The sequence below is a fragment of the Cryptomeria japonica genome, chromosome 6 (assembly GCF_030272615.1).
Source record: "Cryptomeria japonica chromosome 6, Sugi_1.0, whole genome shotgun sequence".
Classification (NCBI taxonomy): Eukaryota; Viridiplantae; Streptophyta; class Pinopsida; order Cupressales; family Cupressaceae; genus Cryptomeria; species Cryptomeria japonica.
Window position 1 is genome coordinate 119,831,406 of NC_081410.1, and position 20,714 is coordinate 119,852,119.

The 20,714-nt window shown below is 34.1% G+C and overlaps 1 protein-coding gene across 13 annotated transcripts in view; it reads left to right on the top strand.

Moving 5' to 3' along the window:
• Positions 1-20,714, top strand: part of LOC131053717 (cyclin-dependent kinase G-2) — a 33,333-nt gene that overhangs the window by 8,776 nt on the left and 3,843 nt on the right. For 8 of the 13 annotated variants that reach the window (XM_057988323.2, XM_059207214.1, XM_059207215.1 and 5 more), the window contains 2 exons: positions 16,646-16,708; positions 16,924-17,204. The gene's annotated coding sequence lies outside the window, so the exon portion shown is untranslated. Of the gene's footprint in view, positions 1-16,570; positions 16,778-16,923; positions 17,205-20,714 lie in introns of those variants that run through there. The other 5 variants (XM_057988325.2, XM_057988326.2, XM_057988324.2 and 2 more) reach the window with 3 other exon arrangements.

A 20,714-nucleotide genomic window follows, 5' to 3' on the forward strand; every position in this document is an offset into this window, starting at 1 on the left:
TGAAATGCATTTCCGATTTATCTATTCTGGGAAAGTGAAAGTACATGGCTTCGCCTTTCCAGATTTTGGTTTTGCATTTAATGTATTTATTATTTATACATGTGAGGCTGGTAAATTAGAAATTGTGATTAGTTTCTGTTGAACCCAGGGCTAGAGAGAAATATTTTAACCATTTGAAGCATTTAGGAAATGTTAGTGTGCTGTTTTCAATCATTTGGAATATTTTATTGTTTGTGGTAACTGTATTGTTGCCTAGCTTTTGTATCACTGTAATTTTGCATTAGTCTTGTCCTCAAAGCCAGGCAATCCCGAGATGTGGAACATCTAGTATGCATCTGATATATCTTATCTGTTTAAGAAGACTAGAGTAGTTTAACATGCAATTAGACAGTTGTAATGATAAATTTATCTAGAAAGATGCTTGATGATGTGAGGTACATTGCTTAGTAGGCATTTTGTATTCATATGATTGATAATAAATTAATAAAATGAACTGCAGTTTACTAGGACTCTTCACAGTTTCCTCCAATAGGCTGCTTTATACATGTGAATTGAGTGTGCAGAATACATGGCTGTATAAAGGTTGAGCCCATCGCAATTCTTTGATCTTTGGCCCATAGCAACACAAGCATTTCTGAAATGCATTTGAAGCTGGTAGCGAATTAGGAATTTAGATTCTTGAAATTATCCCTCCTGTAGTCCTCCTTATACATGTGAAACTACAAGTATCTATAAAATATTTTTGCATATGTAGACAGGCATACTTGAGATACTTCACACTGGGGACTTGTTCTTCTAGTTGGGGTTAGAATGAACATCAAAATTGGTTTATTATAGAACTTGGGAAAGTTTGAAGTTTTTTACGGAAGTCAGCAATGTCTAAGGTATTTGCTTCTTTTAGGATGGATGGCATGGGTTATTGTCCAATATTATATCATTTGGAAGAATATTGTTATTGCTTGAGTACTCAAACACTAAGTCTTACATTTGTAACCACACAGTTTTGTAGAGGTGCTTAGCTAGTACTGGAAAGGCCACTGTTATGTTGATATAAACTTGATCAACAGATCATGTCGATATGAGTGTGGTAAGGCCCTCATAGGGCCGGCCTGCCATATTAGTCCATATCAAAATATGAGCCCTAATATGGAGTGTACTGATATGGTCAGATATCTATAGCCATGGGTTAGAAAACCCTTAAAAATTTGATTTAAGGAAAAACTTAAAAAGCCTACACATCCCTCAAAAACTCTAGAAAAAGATTTAAAACAAAGGTTTCCCTCGACTCCGTTGGGTGGGAATTGGCCTACTATTATAAGGGGCATCCACCACTCTGCATGCAGGGGGGTATATTGCCGCAGACTGATTAATGGCAGAGGTAGATTAGTTGGATAATGGGTGGGTGGGAATCTATAGTTCGGTTATGCCTACAATTCACAACTATAGTTCTTAATCAGAAACAAACTATAGTTTGCTAAATTATAGCCCCCACCCAACCGCACACAAATTCTGAACCAGAAACAAATATGGATTTTGAGCAGGAGATAAACAACAGAGTATCTGTTAATCTATCTTCCATTTTTCATTCCTGTGAAAACTATATGCTGTTCTTGTATTTATGTATGCCTTGCATATGTTTTTTGCTACCTTGTTTTCTGTTCTTGGATTTGCTGTTTGTGCAAGGATGTGCATAGATACTATTTAATAAAGTCTTTTGGTTAAAGACATACATTTAGAAATATTTCAAATCACTAGTTACTATGTTTAAGAGTCTTAGGATAGTGAAGTTAAAAAATTAGAAGTTATGCATTGCATGTTATATATAAAGTCAGACATTAAGCTAGGTATTAAATTGAGTTAGTGTCAAATAATATTAATATTATGTATATGCCAGACTCAGTAGCTCACATAATACTAGATATTAATTCAACTAAAGTATTAGTTTATTTAACTTTTTTTTTTTGAATAGATAAATGTGGTTACATCCTTCTGTGCTTTGAACAGCCAAAAATTTTACATTGTTTTTCAAGAACCCCCCATAACGACACCTATATTCAGCTTAAGCTTATTACATATCTTCCTTAAATGGCCTTGGTCCAAAATACTAGTTCAAAAAAAAACAAAAACATTTAGCACCTTTCTCTGCCATTGCATTACTTCCTTCCCCCTAGCGATTAAACATCCCCCAGGCATCGTGTGGTGTAGCTATCATTGATTGTGGTTTTTCTAGGAGTTCCTTTAGAAATATAACCCCTGTTGTCGATTGTGTCCTTTGTACGACCTCATCCATATGTGTTCCCCAGACCAAGAATGGGATTGAAGGGCTATTGGCTCTGTAGTAGAGCCTTAGCCATTTTAAACCTTGGGTCTGGGATCCATCACCTGACATTGCCATGTCTAGGAACCGTTGTATATTCTCACACCATTTCACCTAGACACATGCCTCCATGATCCTTTTTATTAATTCTATATCTTCCAACTCTAGTAACCAAGCCATACACATCGAAGCAATATTCGAATTTGTTAAGTGTTTTTAGTTCACTTCTAGGTACACCTCCCCTATTGTCATCTTCAAAGCGTGCAACCTCATTGTTGAGCAAGAACGAAAGACATTTATCAAGTTTCCTCAATCTGAAATTCTTTGTTAGAAAGCTACTTGCTGCTCACAAGCTCTTAAATTAAATGTTACCTCCAGAATTGTGTGCCTTGTCTTTCAACTAAATAAATCATGCCATTAAGTGGCACACACTAGGGCTTCTTGCTCACCCTCTCTCTATGTTTTCTTGTCTCATTGTTTGTTTCACGCCACTCCATCATTTAAACCCTTCAATGCATCTTTTATCTCCTTCGTTGCTAAACTATCCAACTTGTGGGAAACATTAATCAAATATTCCTTCGTACTCTATTCTTTTGATGGCCCAATTTGCCAATAGATCGGCTAATTCATTACCTTCCCGATATGTATTTGATATTCAAAATTTCTCACTCCAACAATTGCTAAATGACCACATAAAATTATTTAATTTCTAGTTCTGCTTCTTTGTCCTGTGCATCATATTTATGATGATCTATGAATCACTTTCCAAGTGATTTCAATTATAGTTCAAATTTCTGCATGTTCTCAATGCAAGTTAAGCCACTTGAAATTTAGCCTTGTTATTTGCCCCATTAGCTAATTTCTTAGTATCTATTGCTAGAGTTTTTCCTTCTTGATCCCTTACCACACATCTAGAGCCACCCTTAGTCTTGGGGAACTCAAACAACCTTGTCTCTGTTGTTTACCGATGGGCCGATCTGTTCCACCCCATAAACAAGGTTATTTAACTTAATTTTATATAGTATTAATTTTATTTCAACTTTTACATTTGACTTTTACATTTGACTTTGTTGTATATATATATATATATGTATGTATGTATGTATATATCTTTATTAAATCTATTTTTAAAATTTGTATTTAGATTATATTCTAATGTTTTTGGAATTCAGCTTGATTTTTAATATTTAATTTAATATTTGAATATTTTTAATTTCTTGAAATTTATATAAATTTGATTCAGAATTATTCTCAATCTAATGATAACATGTGATTTTATTAAATTGTTTTGTTGATGAATTTATATCTATAAACATTAATGGAATATAGTAGCAATGATCCTATTTTCAATATTGCTTGTCTAGCAATAAAAATCACACCATATAGCTTATTTTGTGTTATCTTTTTTTTTGTTGGCAAACTATGGACAAGGGTTCCACCCCCTGTATATTTATACTCCAAAAAAACCGAACATGCATGACCCAAATAGGCGTGTAACAAAATTACAAATACTTCATTATCTTTTCTTTGACGATCTCAAGGACATATGATGCATTGCTTTTATTGGAGTTTTCTTTCTTTTAACCTCTTGTCCACTCCTCATTTTAAGATAAGCTATCAATGTTAGAACATTTCTCCCTTTTCACTATTGTGCCACAACCAATGGCTTTAGGAGATCTAGTTTTTTCAATGGACGAAATATGATTGCTTAATTATGTGTCAGACTTTTGACTAGAGATGTGAACAACGGTCGTATTGTCACCTTTATTGGAGTTAATTGCTTTAGTGGCCTTGGGTAGTTGATTCATTGGGCTTTGTGGAGGAGAAGCACATGGCAAAGGGTGACGGTCATGAAGTGTAGTAGGGGTAGTTGAGAGAAAGCTCTCATTTGGAGAGACAACATAGTGATGAGATTCTACCCCTTTCCACCAAGTAGGTTGTGCAAAAAAATGCGAATGCTTCTTGTAGCACCGAGGTGAGATTTCTGTTGAATAACAAATTCTGCACTAGAAAGCAATCTTCTCATAGTCTACTAGTTGTTTCTAGCTTCTATCACCAACCTTCAGTGCAACCTCAGCAGGAAGACCTTTCGAAAGATTCATTGAAACACAAAGACGTGCACAGGTGGAACATGCATATTTGATTATTTCTTTTGATATGCTTTGATATTTCCCCAAACTGTTGCCAATGGCTTTTAGACATTCAATTTCCATAGAAAAGAAGGGAAAGTCTGAGTTCGAAGGTTGAAGGATGGGAACGACGACTTCATGCATAGAAAGTAGTCATGAAAAACCCAAGGTCCAACATTGAGGACTAGATCCTTTTCTTCCTTTGACTCAAACTTCAAGATGAAATACCCCTCAACATAGGGGTAAATGCTAATTTCATCCACTATGTATTTTTTCCACTTGTTGCTGATCCAGTTGTGGAGGTCTCATAGATTTGCCATGTTCGAAGAAATCTACAAATTAAGGCGTTGCTTAGTAGAAAATCTTCTTTGTCACTGATAAAGTTGCCAACATTTACCTTCGACATTGAATCTGGGAGCAAAATTGAGAATGGGAGATTTAGATCCTTGGAAGAGCAAGGAGAAAAAAGCCCAGTTGGAGAGAGGCTTTGAGGTGAGCTTGGGGGATGGACAAGCTTTCCCCCACTGGAGCTCCCTGGCATAAAGTGGCCCTAAAATCCGTTGTGCAATCAATTGTTTGAGAAAAATACATTGCACTCCTTGGGCCATGTTTTGAAGATGAAGGGAGCGAAGCTAAGGCATCATGATCGAATTTGTTTGTTTGATCACTGTCCACTAGATCCAACACAAAAAGCCTTTGAGCCTTTTGAGAGCCTTGTGAGCCCTCCTTAGGCCATCGTTGGAACACATCCAAATTAGAGCGCATAGCATGATCGGGAGATGAAAAGACAGAACTATTCATAGTTGCCTTTTAAAAACCAAAATTTTTGCGCCCAACGCAACACACATGGTTGCCCAAGCTGTGCATATCCTTGAAACAATGCGAAGATTCTTCCTTTTGCCATAGGGAAGAGCTAGGGTTTGGAGTGGCCACGATAGAAAGCCAACATGGTTCAAAGTTTGGATTCCTCAACACACCATTTGAAGGACTTGAGCTATGAGGGGCAAACTTGGGAGCCATTAAACTAGTGCGAGGAGAAAGAGCATCATCATTGGAGGAAGGGGAGTGAGTGAAGGTATGCGTCGCAGAGCAGAGTGCTTGCGACATTAGAGAATTATAATTTCTATGTTTTATGTCTTTTGATATATATGTAGCTTTGTGTTTTTATGAATAGTGTATCCAATTGCAACCATATCAGGGTCTTGAAAATCTATGTATGTCTGTGCTATCTTTGTCTTGTAATTTTAAATGAGATTGGGGAAATTAATTTTACAATTATAAAAGCTATAAATTAGGAAAACTAATTTTGTTGTTCTATAAATGGTGATCTTTTGCCATCCTCGTAATCGAGGAATAGTATTGCAAGAAATATATTTTTATATCATGTAGGTAGTCTTGAAGAGGGAGTTTCAAACTATTGATTGCATCATCATTGAGGAGGCTCATCATTAGTTATTTGATGCATCTAGTTGCTCTATTGACTTTTAGAAGGTTTTGTTTTTGTTCCACAATCATCATTGCTCCAAAAATTGAGAGACATTGATATTTTTGAGACCCTCATTGCATCATGTTGTTCTTTAAGATAGTTGTATTTTGTACTAACATCCTCTTTGACTTTTGTCCAAAGTATTATTGGAGTTGAGTAGGGTTTCCTGCTCTCACTAAATCCTCTTTGGTATGTCTTTCGTAGCGATTGCTATTTTAATTTTTGTAGATGATGTGGCACCCCACTCTTGTTTCTTCAATGACTTATAGAGTCAACTTGATGCACTTTCAAAGTTTTGTGATTGTTGTTAACTTGTTGGCAACTTGATGCTCTTTGTAGGTTTCATTTCTTCTATAGAGGGGCCTTCTTTAGATAACCACTATTTTACTTATAGTTTAGTTTAGAGGTCCGCTCTTGTTTTTGGATTCTCTCTTTTGTCTTTCCAAGGGATATACCCGTTCTTGAACAACAAGGCTTCTAAGTACGCTTATAGGATATACCTTCCGAACTATGCCCTTTTGATGCAATGGTTAAATTTGATAGAGCTATATGGTTTTGAGTATTAGGGCCTTGGCATGGTTTCTTGTGTTTGGGCTTGGTTTGATATGATTTAGACAATTATGCTTTAGAGTATCATCTGGTACAAATAGTTCAAATGGTTCCTATTTATTGTGTACTAGGAATTTGCAACCTAACCCATTTAACTTAGACTAGGTTTAGACTCACTTGGTTTATGCACAAGCTAAGATCCATGGATAGTTCTCCTTAGTCTTGAGGGAGATATGATTTCTTGATGCCATGTTCCTCAAATGGGATTGCCTCTTTGTCTGACCTTGGGTGTTGGTGTGGTGGATTCTTTGAGGTTTGGACTAACTCCCCCTTTAAGTACTCTTTGTGTGCTCTTCATCATCTCCTTGTAGGGAAAGAGTCGTCTAATCTATTTGTCATAGAGGACATTTTCGATGGCACATCTAAGTCAGTTGGGCTTCTCGTTTGACTTCTATCACCTTCAAACTAGCTTTTTATGTTGAGCATAACCTTTAGGTTGTTGATCAATCCATTGTTTGGCCCACCTATCTTTAACATCGTCAATTTTATGGTTTGATGACTCCTCTTGCCTCTTGTTGGTGCTTTCCCATTAGCTTTGTGTTGAGATGGAGCACCATAGTTTACAAGGTTCTCTTCAATAGGTGGAATATGAGGAGTATTCTAATTTTTGGTGCCTAACCTGTTATCAAAATTGTTAGAGGTACTATTGTCTATGCATACTTTGTAAACTCATTGAGCTTAGTGAGTTTTTATGTATTTACTATTTGTTTGGCCCGTGAGTACTCACAGAGCAAACTCTTTGGGTCTTTTTATCAAAATTTTCCACTTGTATTTGTTAAAACTTGGCGATTTTGCACAAAAATTCAATGTTGGGTCGCAACACGATTTTGACCTGCAAAGAACATACCTTTTGCTTTGTGAAACCTCGATTGACCCTTCCACATCACACACAAGAAGAAGGAAGCATTCTACGTTGACTTGGGGAGATTTATTATGTGATTCCAGGTTGGTTGATTTTTATTTCCACTTGTTTCTAGAATTTCAATTTTTTAAATTTTCCTAAGCCTGAACATGTGTAGTACATTTGCAATTTTTCTTTGACAAGGCCTAATGGCACATGTAGTTAGATGTTAATTGTTTTGTAAATGCTGGAAGAAATAAAATTAAACTCACATACCAACTCTGAATTGATTCAAATTTTAATTGGTTTATGCTAATTTCAATCAATTTCGCATGTCAGTTCGTGGAAGATGTGGCAGCAGTTGAAATAGGGTAGATTCAATTGTTTTTGGATGACATTGATATGGTAGAGGAGTCATTGCCATTTAGTAGTAGGGTAGAGCCAAGTAGGGAGCCACAATTGAGTGTGAGGACCATACCCTCTATCACCCATTTTTTCACTAGAATGGGGAAGCTGAAATTGTAAATTTTTTTAATTTTTTTTTACTTGCCTAGATATGCAATTTATGATTATGATTTTCAAAAGCAATCCTCATAAATTTTATATAAAACACTTCGTCATGGGTTTGCAATTCAATTTTGCAAAAAAGTTGTGTTTTCTTAAGAAATTTAAGTTTTTTTTTGATATGCAAGACGTGATTTTTATTGATAATAAGGCAAGTACATCAATGCATCCCTTTGCCACAAGGGTTGCTAGAGAAAAGACAACACAAATATGGATCGTTAGCATATCTCGCTAAAATTGGTATACTAAATTACACCAAGGTTAAATTGTCGTGTTCTTGGAAAGCCCCTTGTTTGAGAAATTTCCACTTTGACTACAATTTCCCCCTTTCGCGGTAGATCTTAGGCAACATGTGGTGTTTGCTAGAAGGGGATTTCTTCTTAACCTTTGCCCATTTATTCCCAGAGTGAGAAGAAACTAGAGTATTTTGGTCTACTGCTAAGGGGTTCTTCATCGCCATATCTCATGTCCTTGCCTGGCCATATTGAACTTTGTTCCTGGGACTAACTCCATCCAACTTTGGAGAGCCTGAGGAGGCAGCAAAAGGATATAAAATCGTAGAGGCTTCACCTCCCTTGGAACTTTGCCTGAACAATGAAGAAGCTGCAACCTTTGAGACTTGTGCACGGGTCTTGAAATCGGACTCTTGAAGTTTGTTTGTAGGAGAAGTTGAATTTGTATTTGTGCAAAGCAGGAAAGGGGCTTCTGAGGTGCTCGGCTCCGCTGAGAAGAAATCAAGTAACGATGAGACTCAACACCAATCCACTAAGTAGGAGTCTTGCATTCAACTTGATTTCTAAGATCAAAATTTTTTGATTTTAGACATTGAGGTGTTCGATGCTTTGTGGAGAAGCACTTCCTGTATCTAAAGGCATCCTTTTCGTAATCTACTTGCTGCCTCTAGTTTCTCTTGCCTACTTTTAAGGAGATCTCTATTAGTAGACAATTGGAAAGGTCCATCTCCACACAAGTTTGAGCACATTTGGTGCTCGCGTATATTTGATTGTCTCCTTTGAGGCACATAAAAATTTGCCTAAGCCATTGCCTATGGATTGCAGGCAACCCTGCTCCCAAAATTGAATGGGGAGGTATGGTAATCAAACCCATAAAAATGCAGATGTGTAGACCTCCGTTTGAGGATTGAAGGAGGGGTATCAAGCCTTCAGACATCAAAAATCGCCTTGAAACAACCATTGGCCATCTTTTTAACACTTTCTCCTTGTCAAGGGGTTTGATCTCAAGGATGAAGAAGCGCCTGGCACATGGTAAAATAAGGATCTTAATCACCAAGTTGTCTTTGTAGTAGGTAGTGATCCAAGCATGAAGATCATACAGCTTGGTCCAAATTTTAAGAAATCTACAAATAAGTGCTTTGTCCTCAAGGAAATCCTCCCTATCTCATGAATTGGACCATCAACATAGATCTCTATAATATACCCAAAATGATGTGGAAAGGGCGAATGGCATTTTTTCTCTTCCCCAATTGCAGAATCTTTTGTTTGTTAGGACCGTCTTGTTTCTCGAGATCTGAAGGTTAGGACATATCAAAGAGTTGGAGGAAGCAAATGCAAGAGTTGTCCGTAACAAGGCATTCTTTGAGGAGAGATAATGGTCAAGGAGGTCATTTGCTTTTTCATCTCATAGTGTTTTCCTTGTTAATGTGAAGAGCAAAAGGACCATTGGAAATGACATTTTTAAATGATGTTAGAAGGATTGCCGATCAAACTGTTGTAAGATGCGTCTATGCAAAATTGTTTGTCCTTGAATGTTGTTTGATAATTGTATTGGTAAGATATGATGCAAAAAATAGACGAAGTTCCAAAATGGTACATGGGCCCATGTTTTGAGAATGCGAGCAACACATTTTTTTCGAAGGAGGTTAAAAAATCTACAAACTTCTTTGGCTTCCATTAAGGTCTCTTAGAAACAAACAAGGGTGTTTATCATTTCTAAATTTCTAATAGATGGAAGGATGCAAGAAATGGACTATCAAGCAGTGTAATTATAGTGTTGTACCCTAAAGGGACAATGTTTTTGAAGTTGTGGATTGTGAGGGGCAGTAAAGGATGCACAATTTATTGATAAGAACCATATATAGTTCATTCTTGGAGTGGATCTTCAAAATGTTGTTGAATTCATAATACCGGACAATTCAAAAAATTGTCGAGTGGTTGTTCTGTTGATTGAGACACTGTTCTCACATATATTTTGGACTCTGATATAACTCTGGAGTGTGCTGACGTAAAGGTTACTATCACACAACCTACCAAAAATTTGTTTAGACGAGGCAACTTCTACATATGACATGGCTAGTGGAAGTGGCATTGTAGCTCATTTATAGGATGAACTCATTCTTTGGTCTTATGATATTTCAAAGTCATTTATTACTCATTATTTCAAAGTCATTTATTACTCATTAGCATCTAATGCCATTTTAATTAATTTCATTAGGTTCTTTTTCTTGTTCATCCTTGGGCATTATACATTCTGTATTATAATCAATTTTTATTTCTAGTCTTATTGTAAATTGATTATATATTTTTTATATATCTTTTACTTATTCTAATTATCTTTTTAGATTTAGCATAAGTCATTTGTACATCAAATGATGTGGCATCTCTCTTCTCCCTACCCTTCCAATCCCCCTTTCCGACCTCTTTATAATCTCCTCAGGTCTGCAACAATCTATTTTTCAACTCTTGAGCTCTCTAACATCCTGATGATGGATCACAGAGTGCAAGGGTTAAGATTCTATATGTAATTATGCTTTTTTTGATCAGACTTGTTGATGTAAAAAAGACACACAATCGACTCCAGAAACAGCACAAAGAACAGTTATTACTCTTTTTTTATTTCAACTTTTCTGTGTTGTTAGGTTTCCAATATTTTTGTGGTTTTTTCTTGGTAATATCCTAAGAAACTGATAATTTCTTTTTGGGATGCTGAGAAACTTTCAAGAAAGACATTTTCTTAGATGGTCTATATCATGTAGAATTCTGCAAAGAGATTCGTACATAAAAACATCAAAGCTTGAACTTCTAAACTTAACTCAATGACAATGAAATACTTATAGAATAACAAATTGTTTGTAAATTTAATTGATTCCTGTCTCGGTTGCCTACAAATGGCTATGATCATTTTGTTTATATAGCAATTTGGGATGTGAGGGGCATATAAAGCCTTTGTAGAGGCCATTGCATGGAAGGTTACTACCAAATTCATCTAAAGCATACTGATTTATCGTTGCACATGTTAATTCAAAGTGTACATGGCCTATATACCAAGACTAACCTAGAAACTAATTTAACTAATTTAACTTAACACATCAAACCTTACATTGGCATTCTCATGTTCTCACCCACTGAGCTACTGACCTCTCACAGGGTTAATTCCTAGTTTTCCTAGATTTTGATTGTCAGTCCTATTTTACTACCGAGGACTACTTGTTAGGAAATCTTATAGTATTACAACAATAACCTTGTGTTAGAAGTCTCTCAACATAAAATATTGTCTGGAGAATATCCTACCTGATAAAATAAAGAAAGTAAAGGGCATCTAGGATATTTGAATGCATACCTTACTAAGTTAACTTTTTAGTTGTAATAAAACCCTTCATCATTTAACAGATTGCACAGCTTTCTGAAATATCGACTCACCAACTTTGAGATCCCTTGTTTTGAGATACCTAGAAAATGTCAGTGATTTTTTAACTTATAGTCTGTGGAGGGCCTTACTAAATGAGACTCCTCATTCATATTTGCTTCATCCTTTTTGGATGCCTTTATTTTAGAGTTTTCATACCCTTTTTACAGTTTTCCAACTCTTTTTAATCATAAAAGGTGGATGAAGCCATAAGGAAGGGGAATTTAACAAGAAACTCAAGGTAAAAAATAAATTCACTGACCACTCATTAATCTTACTCATGTTGATTTTTTCATCAATCAATACTAAGAAGATTTCAAGGCATTTGCTATGAACCATGGGATGGCTTCTCTTATTCCAATTTTCTGAGTGCTCTTTTCACAGAGGCTGCAACAGAGATTGAAAACTGGTAGGTATTAATCAGATAAAATAGTAATCACTAAATTTGGTTAAACCAGAGGGTTTGACTTCTCGAGTGTAGGTTAGAGAATGGCAACTCACTCACAACCGTTTTGAAAATTCTCAAAATGGTAGTAGGGATTGGCAGGAAGAAAGAAATAGAATGTGTTTACTTAATTAATCTTGTTTTTTCCAATTTTTGTTATCATGCATTCTATCTTGCACGTGACTCTTGAATTATGTATTCTTTGTATTCACCTATTCAGTCTTTCTTAACTATTTATAATCTAGTTCTTGTTTTTAAAATATTATGTTAAATATGTTTTGACTTCTTACATAATCATTATGCACACACAAGAAGTGGTAATTTGAACTCAATGTACAGCAACATGTAGTCTGCAAGATTTTGCTGGCATTTAGTGTGACTGGTGTCCAGAAAAAACATTTCCTTGTTTAATATCTCTGGATTTGGAATAATTGGCTTGTATGCTGCTGACTTTTATGGTTTTTGGATGTGATCTTTGATCAAACTTTTGGGTTCCTCATTAGCTTCCAACTCTTAACCTAATAATAAATCTTATAAAAAAATTATTAAAACAAAAAATAAAAATTAATAAATTGTTTTTTGAATTTTGTTGATTTGTAGAAATCAGCATGTGATAAATCGATCCCCCACTGTTGATCACGACACCCTCCAAAAAAATTAAATTTTAAGACCGTTGGCCTCTATTATCAGGTTCGGTGGTTTGTGGCTGGAACCGGGGCCAGGTTTGATCTGGGACCAGGTCTGGTATTGGTCCAACCTTGGGTTTGTCTTGGAGTTGGTGGATTTTTGCATCTTACTCTGCCCTCTTCTTTTGGCTGATTTTCTCTATTTCTCCATTGTCTTCCTCCGTCCATCTGTGATGCAAGATGAAGCTTTCCAAAGTTTTGTTCTATTTTTATTTTACCTTCGACTTTCTAAAGTTCTTATTTATTGATTTTTCAAATAAAATTTAATTTATATTAACTTATTGTTTTTAAATCACTAATTTGACATTTACTTTTGTTTTTAATTCTATATGTTAAATAATAAATTTTTTTATTTCAAAATATTTAAATTGAATTTAATTTTAACAATAAATAACAATATTCTATATGTTCAATAATATATTTAAAGTTATTATAACTTGAATATATTATAATAACAATAAATTTTAAAATTTATATGTTTGAACTTATTATAATATATTCAAATTTTATTACAATATTGTTTTATTTTGATGATTTATAACTTAGTCGGAATATATATATGTATATATATGTATCATGTATGTATGTATACGTATATATATATATATATATATATTCATGTATATACATATGTATACACACACACACACATATCTGTGTGTGTGTGTGTATGGATGTACCCGTAACCATACCCAAGAAAAAAAAATTGCCCTACTCGCGAAACTGTATCTGTAGTACTCATACCCTAATCGGCATGTAGCTTTTGGCCTAAATAATTCCACTTTTCACTGATATGTATCTTTTTGCTTTGTGTTAACTTTACCTCTTTCCAATTTTATCTTTTCACTGTTATGTATTCTTAAAAAGATGGTCATTTGCACTAAGCAAGAAAAGTTGAGAAGATTCAAAATTAAAAGAAAAATATAAGGTAAATAAATGGTATTTCAAAACTTCAAGATAGATTTAGTGCAAATAGATAGAGTGTTTATTCATTTGTGCAATCATTCTTGGTGTTTGTTTAGTCAAGTGTCTTAAGTCAACAAACAAGAAAAAACTTTAGAGCCAAGTCTGGTTGATAACCTAGCTATTTCTGAAAAAAAGTTATTTTGTCTAACAAGGTAATTTGGATGAAAGTTATACCTTATGCCGGACAACAAACTTAAAGCTAAGTGATGAGGGACTGTCCTCAGGATGGTCTAGGGATGCCTGATGTCCCTTAACTGTCAAGGTGACAACAGGATGTCAGCTGTTTTTTAAAAAGTATTGAAAAAACAAAATAGAGTTCTGTAATGCTAAACCTAAAAGTGGTGCGCACCAAGCCCCCTTGACCTTAAAAACCCTAGCCATGCCCTTTTGAAAGCATCAAAATAGAAGAGGAATAGATACAAAAAGAAATATAAGTAGAGGAAGAGGAAGAAGACGGGAAAGAGGAATACAGGGAGAGGCATTAGCACAGTGGAATGTAGAGCTAGTGAGTCAATCCATACAGGGTTGGCCAGGGATCAATTGCCGCTAGATTCACTTAGCAGTTTGGCGTTCAGGATAATGCTATGGTATTTGTATTGGACAATGAGTTAGGTTAATTATGGTACTCTGTATTATGAACTTGATGAATAATTATATGATATATATAATTGTACCAATCGATTGCCAAAATTTCCAACTTTGTGTAATATCAGGTTCTTTTACTCATTGTTTACATAAAAAAAGTAAAGTACAACTTAGTTTACCTTTTTCTAGTTTTGTTGACACATTAATTTTATTTATTATTTTATTAGCCATCCCTAAAATTGAAAGTTGCTGTCCCTGAAACCCATTCCCATTTCTGTCCTAAAAAACTCAGACAAACAGTGGTATTTAAACATCAGGATATTATTCATATTGCCTGCTATATCAACCTGAGAAGTAACTGTGTCTACGGTAACTATCCAAAGCTGCGGTTTTTGTGATATCTAATAGGTCTGTTACCTTGCCACCTCCAACACGGTTGCAATTGTAATTCCTTTTGTCTTCCTTTAGTTGAGTACAGTTGATTCTCTCTAGTCTGTATATCCACTTTTTTGTGTTGACATTGATTGGGAGTAAAATTATATCTGTAAGGGGTTCAAGTCCTAATAAACAAAATATCTATTAGCAGTATTGTGCTTGTAACCATGATGATTCATTGAGGTTTGTTTTTGTTGAGGGGTTGGCACTGAATCTCAGGTCTTGAATATGTGTGCCTGGACTAGGTAGGGTAAATGTTTTGGAGATAATTCCACAACAAAGGTTGGGGAGATCTTAAGAATACATCTATAGTAAAAGGTCAAACAACCTCATCTAAGCGACTTCTAGTTTGTTCAAACCTGCCCGCATATAGGACACATCAGTAGAATTATAAGAACAAGGTGAAAAATTTTTAAACGAAATTTCAGGTTTGAATGAAATTGATGTGGATGGAAGATCATGACACAAAACCATGTCATTTTTCTATATTATTCAATATTTAGAAGCAATTTTGTTGAGAGTTTTTGGATAGAGACGTTTTACAGTGTTTTGAATATATCGATGTTAGGAGCTAACACAGCGCGACCCATCATCCCTCTATAGTTAATGTTATACAAGAAAATCAGATTGAATGACTGTAGTCTGCGCCCAATCCAATTAAAGCTTTTTATATGGATAAAATCTGGAGCTTGTTATATTTAGAAACACATTCTAGGAATGTCATGTCCTGTGAAAGCTTAAAATATACTAATATTTTGTATTTGGTTGTTTATTTATTATACACTGTGCCGATATATCAATGTACCTTGGTTCTGAAGATTGTCTATCCACATAACCTTACCCTTATCTGCAGGTAACTGGTGAGAAGTGACGGTGTTTATGTTTTAAGTTTCTTAATACTCTTCTTTTTGTTGCTATAGTTTTTTCTTTTTAATTCAGGCTTTTTCAGATTTTTTAAGTTTAGCTTGTAGTCTTCTGGGAGTTGAATGCCTTCTCTTAAATTTCTTTTCATCAAGTTGTTCGTTAACCTCTGAATTGAGATGTTAAAGCACAGAAATAATATTTATTTCAATGTGATATTTTTTATGCTTTGTCATGTTAACCTAGATATTAGTCAAATATAGTTAAGGTTAGCTCTGGTTTTGGGATCATATATGTTTAATTAAATCTGATTTAAGTCCATGTCTTGGTTTTGAATTTGACTGCTGTAAGTAGTTTTGATGGAATTGTGTGAGTGGTTTATTGCAATTCAATCTCATTGATGTTCACTGCCTGCCTTTTTGTGTATGTTTCCAAGTTTATACATTAATAGAATTTAGGGTTCACTTCTGAGATCATTCACAATCTGTACATGATCTTCTGGATTGTTGAAATGTTTAAAGAAGCAAGAGGTGTAGTTTGAAAATAGAACGAGAATGCTGGCGCTTGCTATTTGACCAGAGGACCAGTCTTCCTGGTTGGGTTTGGCTTTTGATCGAGTAGTTAATGTTAAGATGCATGGATAATGTTTTTGCCGTAGGCTGTTATTTGTGCTTTCTACTTGGTTTAATTCTAGGCGTTTTTTACTAACTTATATTTGTGGATGATTTAATATTATACATGTCTGCATTGTATTAAAGCACAATGATCATAAAATTATCATCCGGGCAAACCTGATTTTTAACCCTGAGATGCCGTTAAATTTTAAATTCAGGTTGTATGTATTGACCTGATCCGCATTGGTTCCTGTTTATATATTTTGTTCTAATTTTAAACTTCTAGTTGTGAAGTATATATAATTGTTTTAGCTCTGTTTTGTTAATTTAAGATCATAAATGATTATAGAGTTTATTAAGTCTGCTTTTTGTCTGGCATATTTTACAAAGTGACTATAAATTGTGAAGTGAAATCCGAGGTACTCCCCAGTGCTTAACCATTTATACTTTTATCATACACATCAGAATTGAGGGCATCTTGCACAAAAATGGAAGAAGAGACGTATATGAGCATATCAGGCAACTGTGGTGAGGATAATTATTTGCTCGCTTGATTATTTGTGTGAAGTACACAACATTTCCAGATTGTTTCTAAAGGTGGATCATAACAAGAAAATTTGAACTAGATATAAAAGATTATGTATTTTGAGGAAAATTATGGTTTTATCTTTCCTAATATCTCTAATTATTATCTGCTTCTGAGTTTGTTTTGAAGATGACAATTGTTTTTCTTATGCCCACAGGCAATTTGTGTGTTTATATTCTACCAATCCGTAGGGCAATGGGACAAACTGCTCTGCGTTCCAAGCTTCCAATACGGCTATGTTAAAGTTTCACCATAATATTAAAGATTGTTGATGGTCAATGCTTTTGCCAATGAACATTCAACATTGTGATTCTCTGCCTTATGGAGTCAATTATTTAGTTATTCAATCAGGAGAAGGGAACGAATCATCTATCCAACGAAGTTAAGGTGACATCCTTTTATGCTTTCTTGAATAAAAATAAGAGTTTTTTGTTTGAAGTTTGAAGTCTCAATTTTAATCAAGGGGAGGAGCGAATTTATTTATGGTTTGAGCACATTTGCCGAAGAAATTTACTTGTTTATCGAAAAGTCTGGTTATAGGTGCCGAGTAAATTAATTATTGAGTAGGTACAATTTGCGAGCTATATTTGACACCTGTAGCGAGCAACTGGACATAGTACCCTTCTGTTATTCAAACATATCTGTTTTGCAATTCGCTAATTTTAAACACCTTACTTTCGTAAGGATTAGGCTGTATCCAACCTGATATGTTAAGTTGCTGCTTATCTTTGAATTAGTAATACACACATATTTAAGCTAGCTTTTGTAATGGGTAGATACTCTTTCGAGTATTTTCTGAGTTCTAAGATGGGGTACTCTCTCTCGAGCATTTTCGTTAGTTTTAAGTTTTCTCATCTCACCCTTCTACAATGGGTAGATACTCCTTCGGGCTTGTTCATTAGTTTTAAACTTTGTTAAGCTCACCCTTCTCAATGGTAGCATGCATTAACAATGACTTGGGTTAGTTTTTAGACACTCTTTGGTGCATTTTCTATAAGTTCAGCATTTAGGTGATCCATGTTCCACCAGGTTCTTTGGGATGGATTGTTTGAGTCATTTTTGGGGACGTCATAATAAGCTAAACGGGCAATTCAGTTTTTGAAATTACGTCTTCACTTCTAGACCGATTCGCCAAAACACGATGTTCACATCACCCAACTCGACGGCTATTATGGCTTGTTGCGAGCCAGAAAGATCTATGTAATTATTAAACACATTAAACAAATGGTGGCGAAGTGTTTGAGGACCAAGTCAATTGATACTTCAAATGCCCACATCACTCCAACAACGCCAGAGATTACTAAAAGAGTTAAGACAATGCCTTTGCACCACAATTGGAAGGATGGAATAGGTAAAAGATTTGAGGGAAAATTTAAAAATATCAGAGAACTTTGAATATTCGTTTTATAACATTAATAAAACATTTTTCATATTGACAAATACATTATAGAATCCTTAATACACAACAATAGAGTTAATGTGAGTCAAATAAATCAATATCAACACTTTAAAAGCTTAGTAGTGGAGAAACCATAAGTTTGAAATAGATAATCAAATTAAACTTTGAATGTGTGTACTTTCTACTTATATTTCACTATTGTACAATATCTAAAATACGATTTCAAACTTTACAAACATCAGAACAGTATGTTCAAATTGTATGTTTATGTACACTTTGCAATTACACAATTGTATACCAAAATTTGAATCCTTGAAACAAAAAGTAAAAGTACTTAAATATAACAAAGGATTAAAACAATGAAGTTTGAAATTGTAAACATGGGCTTGCAGCCAAAGACCAAAAAGTAGCAATATTTTTGCTACAACTTACACTTAACAGCAAAAATAAAAACTGCCTCCTTATTGTTGCTACAATTTCCACCTAACAAAAAAATAAAAGTAACATTGCTATTGTGGCGACAACTTCCACCCAATAACAAAAAAGAATGGATGTTTGCTAAAACTCAAGATAGGTCCCAATGGTTTCTTCATCCTTTGAATGTGTATATAATTTGTACATGTATATAGTTTGTTACACGATAGAAAAGATTTTTGGATGTTATTCTTTTTTGTTTTTCATTGGGCTATATCACATTTAAGTTTAAACTTTATATAAACTCTTGCACCTTCTTCTAATATTATTCCATGTTTCCTTTATATATGTTTTTGTCCAAATTAGAAGCAATATTATTGATATAAATCGGATTCCTTTATAAAATCTTTACAAGAATTTGAAATAACTTAATAAATTATTATTCTCTAGGCCTTTTTTAAAATAGTAGTAGGGGACAATCGAGACTTTTAAGAGACATTTGAGACATCTTTGATTGCCCTTAGCTATAATCTCTATGCCCTCCAGATGATTTGTACATTTTTTTTTCTCTATTTATATTTTTATAAACAAGAATGACCAAGGGATGTCATTGAGCCGTCTTTGTTATGGGATAAGTCCTTGGGGAACATAGGAAAAATAAGTTATGTAAGCAACATAGGAAAAATAAGTTATGTAAGCAACTTTTAATAGGAAAGGTCTTCTATTTACTCTTCTTGAGGAGTTAAATAACCACTTTTCCTTGTGATAAATACAGCAAACAATTTAGCATCAAGGATGTCCAACTCTATTTAAAATTGACTAGGATTTTAGAGCTACTCTCCTAAGTGAAATTTGAATTCTTTTATAGGTGCATACAAGATGTTCTTTCATTTTATTCAATGTTGATTTGGAAATAAGAAGGGTGATTATTTGTGCTCGAACATGCAAAATCTAAGCTTTGTGACCTAGGGTTTAAATCATTTTCAACTTATATGAATTAGCATGAGCTAGATATCAAGCTTGAATGTTACCAAGAGTTAAAAAATCATTTCCCACTTAGATGAATTTGTACGAGTTTAAGTTTGAAAAGATTATTGTCTTGTCTTATAAAGGAGAAGAAATTTGTTATATTCAAGGAAAATCCTAACAAACAAAAAGAATGGCAAAGCTAACAACACCACTTAAAATATAGAATTTATTATGTCCATAATAAATGATGTTAGTGTTGTTTAGTATGGAGCTTTCAAGCATATTAGAGCATGGAAGGTGGTTTTATGAAATCATATATGACAAATCTTTATTACTTTCATGATGGTGGTTATCAAAACCTTGTTGGTAAGGGTTGCCCAAGTTGCAACAATTGCAAATTTTAAAATGTATTGCATGTTTATTTATAAACAATATAATTATGGACCTCTTAGTTGTGTAATATATGAACTTAAGAATTTGTTTCATGTTTACTTATAGGTGATATAATCATGGACATTAGTTGTATATGCAATATTACAATTGTCACATTTTTATTAACAAATAGGTAGCATGTAGGAATTGAATTTGGTGTATGTAAAAATTAATGTGCTATACAACAAAATTTATGTGTGATTGGGCAATGTTTTACATAGTTATAGAAACACCTTGATGAACTCAAAGGAGGCCTTGTAGCAAATTTGGATGCTATGTGTCTATTATGTTTTTGCTTATAACAATTGAAGAACATTAAGGCTTTTGAAGATTTGTGATGATGCTAGTGTAATTAGTATCGTTTGATGAGTACGACAAAGAGATTGTAGTCAAGGAAAATGGAATTGGTAAAAATGAATTTAAGTGCGAAGTAAAGTGATTTAAATAATGAGAACCAAAACTTGTGCATCGTATTCACCTTTGAAAAAGATCAGGATTCTTAAATGATACTTGTAAATCATAAAAACATTTAAAGGTTAAAATGGTCAAATTATAATACGTGTAAGATGGATGTCAATTTATTATGCGAGATAAACTTGTATCCTATAAGGAGACTCGAAATGAACATTAGAGTGCTCATAAGGAAAGGTTAACAAAATGTACTAAATTTTGGATTTTTTTTTTTAATATTCTTATGAATGATGGTAAATGCTTTTGAGTTTTTTAAAATGTTA